At 46.7% G+C, this 6,027-nt stretch overlaps 1 pseudogene; it reads left to right on the top strand.

Moving 5' to 3' along the window:
* Positions 1-706: 706 nt before the first annotated feature.
* LOC100452644 (cytochrome b5-like) lies at positions 707-1,273 on the top strand (annotated as a pseudogene).
* Positions 1,274-6,027: the final 4,754 nt, after the last annotated feature.

Genomic DNA, 6,027 nt, shown 5'->3' on the forward strand with positions numbered 1-6,027 from the left:
AAACAAAAACACAATGTGAGCAAAGAAAGGGATTCAAAAATCTCTATGTTGTCCAAAATCGGGAGTTGGATTTAAAAGCGACTGAAGGTAGGTCACTTTGAGTAATCTCAGCTACTCAGGAGGCTGAGGCAGGAGAATCACTTGAACCCAGGAGGCAGAGGTTGCAGTGAGCCCAGATCGTGCCACTGCACTCCAGCCTGGGCGACAGAGCAAGACTCCGTCTCAAAAAAAAAAAAAAAAAAAAGAAAAAAGAAAAAGAAAAAGAAATGATTCCAAACACTCTTTTTAACGTAGAGTTCTAAGGATGGAAATTAGGGAGGGCTTGGATACCACTCATTTATCTACTCCCCCTTGGCGAGCCCAGTCATTGCCAGGCGCTGTTGTAGGCTTTGGGGGTACACCAGCGGAAGAAACAAAACCTTGGCCAGGCACAGTGGCTCACGCCTGTAATCCCAGGACTTTGGGAGGCCGAGGCAGGAGGGTCACTGGAGCCCGGGAGTTCAAGACCAACCTGGGAACATAGTAAGACCCTGTTTCTAAAATATATACATATACATATGTGCTTCTACGGCGCCCCGCCCCTGAGCCTGGCGCCCCGCCCCTGAGCCGACTGCCCAGCCCCTGGTGCGGTGCCTGGCGCGGGGAATGTCCCGGGTGGAACTGGCGGAGTCGCAAGCTCTACTCCACCCGACACGGCTGTGTGTTCTGGGCCTGGCTCGCGGCCAACCGAGATGGCCGAGCAGTTGGACGAGGCCGTGAAGTACTACACCCTAGAGGAGATTCAGAAGCACAACGACAGCTAGAACCACAAGTGTACGATTTGACCAAATTTCTGGAAGAGCATCCTGTTGGGGAGGAAGTCTTAAGGGAACAAGCTGGAGGTGACGCTACTGAGAACTTTGAGGATGTCAGGCATCTTTGAGATGCCGGGGAATTGTCCAAAACATATATCATTGAGGAGCCCCATCCAGACGACAGACCAAAGTTAAAAAAGCTTCGGAAACTCTTATCACTGCTGTTGATTCTAGCTCCAGTTGGTGGACCAACTGGGTAATCCCTGCCATGTCAGCAGTGGCCGTTGCCTATCAAGGCGTACATGGCAGAAGGCTGAACCTCCTCAGAAGCCAGTGCAGGAAAATCATGCTTTAGACACAGGCGAAAAGAAGCCAACGCTAATTACTTCAACTGATAGAAACCTTCTCTTGAAAAAAATAATTTTAATATATCTCTTTTTCTTTCTGCCTACATTAGAAATAAAACAAAAAGAACTGTCTTTTCTGCTGTCGGATTTTTCGAGTGTGCCTTTTATTCATCTACTTTATTTTGATGTTTCTTTACTACATAATTTACTTACTGTAAGCGTGATCTTTTAAAAATATATCTGGCTTTTAAAATACAAAAATATAGGCTGGGCGCCGTGGCTCACGCCTATAATCCCAGCACTTTGGGAGGCCGAGGCGGGCGGATCACAAGGTCAGGAGTTCGAAACCAACCTGGCCAATATGGTGAAACCCCGTGTCCACTAAAAATACAAAAAAAATTAGCCTGGCGTGGTGACACATGCTTGTAATCCCAGCTACTCCGGAGGCTGAGGCAGAAGGGTCGCTTGAACCCGGGAGTCAGAGGTTGCAATGAGCCGAGATGGCGCCACTGCACTCCAGCCTGGGCAACAAGCGAGACTCCGTCTCACCGAAAAAAAAAAAAAAAGTATATGTGTATATATATATATACAAACACACATACACACATCATTTTTAAACAGAAAGAAACAAAGCCTTGCCCTCCTGCAGCCCACACTCTAGTCGTGGAAAGAAGCCATACACAAACAAAAAATGCAGACTGCAATCTCACGTGGTCAATGGTGGGTGAGGAGAAACAGAATAAAACGAGAGCCTAGATATGGTTCTCGCCCAGGGTGGCAGCGCCGCCTAGTGTACATTTTTGAAATTGCTATAGGTTTTTTTCTAGTTGTCCCACTGGCTGGGGGCACAGCAGGCGCTCAGCTGGCTGGAGTCAGACGAGCCAGACATGCTGCGATGCACAAGATAGTTGGAGAGGTGAGGGGATGAAAACTGATCTCCTCACGTGACTTTAGAATGTCGCAGCAGACATCCATGCATGTGAAAATTCTGTTTGTAAGTATATGAGCCTAGAACCTCACTTGGTGTTTTTTGTTTTGTTTTGTTTTGTTTTTGTTTTTGTTTTGAGACAGAGTCTCGCTGTCTCCCAGACTGGAGTGCAGTGGCGCGATCTCGGCTCACTGCAAGCTCCGCCTCCCTGGTTCACGCCATTCTCCTGCCTCAGCCTCCCGAGTAGCTGGGCGCCCGCCACCACGCCCGGCTACTTTTTTGTGTTTTTAGTAGAGACGGGGTTTCACCGTGCTAGCCAGGATGGTCTCGATCTCCTGACCTCATGATCCACCCGCCCCGGCCTCCCAAAGTGCTGGGATTACAGGCGTGAGCCACCGCGCCCTACCCCTCACTTGGTCTTATAATCAAGCACGAAGTATTTTGTACACAGATTTATCACTCAGTGAATTTCCAGGAATTCAAGAACTTTGTATATGGAGGGAAGGTTGTACTTCGCTTTGTTTGGGACTCCACCGAGAGTTTTTTATTGTTTTAGGAAATCACGTCTCTGCCGATTTCAAGTCAACATCTCACAACCTCCATCTGTCTACGTGTATTTGCAGATAGCCACCAGGGCATTCACTTACTGAAGTTATGTATTCAATTGTTAAAAGTTAATTTCCGCCAGGCGCAGTGGCTCACGTCTGTAATCCCAGCACTTCGGGAGGCCAAGGCGGGCAGATTGCCTGAGGTCAGGAGTTTGAGAACAGCCTGGCCAACATAGCAAAACCCTGTCTCTACTAAAAATACAAAAATTAGCCGGGTGTAGTGGCGCATGCCTGTAATTCCAGCTACTCAGGAGGCTGAGGCAGAATTGCTTGAACTTGGGAGGCAGAGGTTGCAGTGAGCTGAGATCGTGCCACTGCACTCCAGCCTGGACAACAGAGTGAGATTCCATCTCAAAAAAAAAAAAAAAAAAAAAGTTAATTTCCTGACTGGGCTTGGTGGCTCATGCCTGTAATCCCAGCATTTTGGGAGGTCAAGGCAGGTGGATCACCTGAGGTCAGGAGTTGGAGACCAGCCTGACCAATATGGTGAAACCCTGTCTCTACTAAAAATACAAAAATTAGCTGGGCGTGGGGGCGCGTGTCTGTAGTCCCAGCTATTCGGGAGGTTGAGACAGGAGAATTGCTTGAACCGGACAGGCGGAAGTTGCAGTGAGCTGAGATCATGCCACTGCACTCCAGCCTGTACAACAGAGCAAGACTCTGTCTCAAATAAATAAATAAATAAATAAAATTTAAAAAGTTAATTTCCTTTTCTTTCTTCCATAAATTACACTACATCCTATTGATTTTTTAAAGTGTATGCTTAGGTAGGTTTTATTGCCTGTGAATTTATTTCACGCTTGTAAAAGGGAGGGCACATTACAATGTGTTATAAAAAGGGCGTATTTGATCTCACAAGTGGTGGGCTGAGAACCAGGGGAGTGGAAAGGGGTCGAGCAGGTCAGAGGTCAGGGCAGATGTGCCAATGAGCAGAGGCAAATGGAGGAAGGCATGAGCCATGAGCATGTCTGGGAAAGGCTTCTAGAAAAAGGGAACAGTGAGTGTCAGCTCATCTCCTGCAGGGAAAGAGGGAAGCTCCATAAGGCCTTGTCCACTGTGGCAAGACCAGGAACTCTCTTCCCATCTCCTTGGTCAGTGCTGAGGATTCAGGATTGAACTAGCAGGACAGGTGTGTCCCAGGGTCAGGACCAAGCAGGGAGAAACATCATCTGATTTCCTTTTTTTTGAAACAGAGTCTCTCTGTCGCCCTGGCTGGAGTGCCGTGGCGCAATCACAGCTCACTGCAGCCTCGATCTCCTGGGTTCAAGCAATTCTCCAACCTCAGCCTCCTGAGTAGCTGGAACCACAGGCAGTTGTCACCATGCCTGGCTAATTTTATTTTTTTGGCAAAGATGAAGTCTTGCTGTGCTGCCCAAGTAGGTCTCAAACTCCCAGGCTCAAGCAATCCTCCCACCTTGGCCTCCCAAAGTGCTGGAATTACAGGTGTGAGCCACCACACCCGGCCCTTGATTTCCTTTTTTGTTTTTTTTTTATTTTTTGAGACAGAGTTTTGCTCTTGCCCAGGCTGGAGTACAATGGCGCCATGGGCTCACCGCAACCTCCACCTCCTGGGTTCACGCGATTCTTCTGCCTCAGCCTCCGGAGGAGCTGGGATGACGCCTGGATACCTTTTTGTATCTTTAGTAGAGACGGGGTTTCACCATGTTGGCCAGGCTGGTCTCGAACTCCTGACCTTGGGTGATCCACCCACCTTGGCCTCCCAAAGTGCTGGGATTACAGGTGTGAGCCACTGCGCCTGGCCCATTTCTTTTTTTTTTTTTTTCTTTTTTGTGACAGTCTCGCTGTGTTGCTCAGGCTGGAGTGCAGTGGCGCAATCTCAGCTCACCACAACCTCCGCCTCCCGGGTTCAAGTGACTCTCCTGCCTCAGCCTCCTGTGTAGCTGGGACTACAGGTGTGCACCACCATACGCGGCTAATTTTTATATTTTTAGTAGAGACAGGGTTTCACTATGTTGGCCAGGCTGGTCTTGAACTCCTGACCTGGTGATCCACCCACCTCAGCCTCCCAAAGTCCTGGGATTACAGATGTGAGCCACTGAGCCTGGACCAATTTCCTTTTTTTTTTTTTTTTTTTTAAAAAACAAAACAAAACAAAACAAAAAAACTTCACCACAGCTGCCTGATGGAGAATGCCTGGGAGATTACTGCAGGAGTCCGGCCATATTGTGACTTAGATCAGGGCAGAAGAGACGGTTAGATTTGTGATATATTTTCAAGGTCAGACCCACAGAATTTGCTGACAGAAGTGTGATTAAAAAAAAAAAAAATGCATGGTGGCACATGCCTATAGTCCCAAATACTTGAAAGACTGAGGCAGGAGGATGGCCTGAGCCCAGGACCTTGAGACTAGCTTGGACAACACAGTAAGACCCCCATCTCTTTAAAAAAAAATTAAATTTAGTAAGACCCCCATCTCTTTAAAAAAAAATTAAATTTAGTAAGACCCCCATCTCTTTAAAAAATAATTAAATTTAATAAGACCCCATCTCTTTAAAAAATAAATTTAGTAAGACCCCCATCTCTTTAAAAAATAATTAAATTTAGTAAGACCCTCATCTCTTTAAAAAAAATTAAATTTTAAAGTTAAAAAAAATACTGTAGTCAAGCCCGTGCCCCTCCAGGAAAAGATGGTAGAGGGAGACAGCTGGCTAACCCACAGGGGACATTCAGGTTTCCAGTTAGAAGGTTATATTGAGAAAGGTTTCACATTTTGAAAACGCAACAGATCTCTAAAAATACAAAAGATGAAAGGTTTTTTGAAAACTTACTAGTATATTTTTAAGTTGGGAGGTAGGTTTGAGGGCAGGGGAATTGTTTTATTGTTATGTTTTTTGAATTACATATGTGTGACATATTTTCTCTTGTATGTGTTAAATATTACATAATAATACCTTTTGAAAAAGCTTGGCACTGACATCATTTGTGAACCTGGGGCTTTATTTCCTGGACAAAGCCAGAACTAGCCAGAGCACGGGCAGCCTCAGACAGGCAGGTGGAGGTCAAAGCAGCACCGCAGTGGGGAACAGGGCGGTGGCGCTGGACTTGGAGAATTCCCGAATTAATGTTTGCCGTGTGACCTCGGGCAGGTTCCTCCAATTCTCTAGACTCAGTATCCTCACCTAGAAAACAGGGACAATAATAGTGCCTCCTCCTACTAGTGCTATGAGGACTCAGAAGAGGTAACAGGCTGGGCACAGTGGCTTACACCTGGAATCCCAGCAATTTGGGAGGCAGAGGCAGGAGGATTGGTTGAGCCCAGGAGTTCGAGACCAGCCTGTACAACATGGCAAAACCCTATCTCTTCTAAAAATATTAAAATTAGCTGGGCA

Source organism: Pongo abelii, chromosome 15, assembly GCF_028885655.2.
Source record: "Pongo abelii isolate AG06213 chromosome 15, NHGRI_mPonAbe1-v2.0_pri, whole genome shotgun sequence".
In the NCBI taxonomy this organism is placed as follows: Eukaryota; Metazoa; Chordata; class Mammalia; order Primates; family Hominidae; genus Pongo; species Pongo abelii.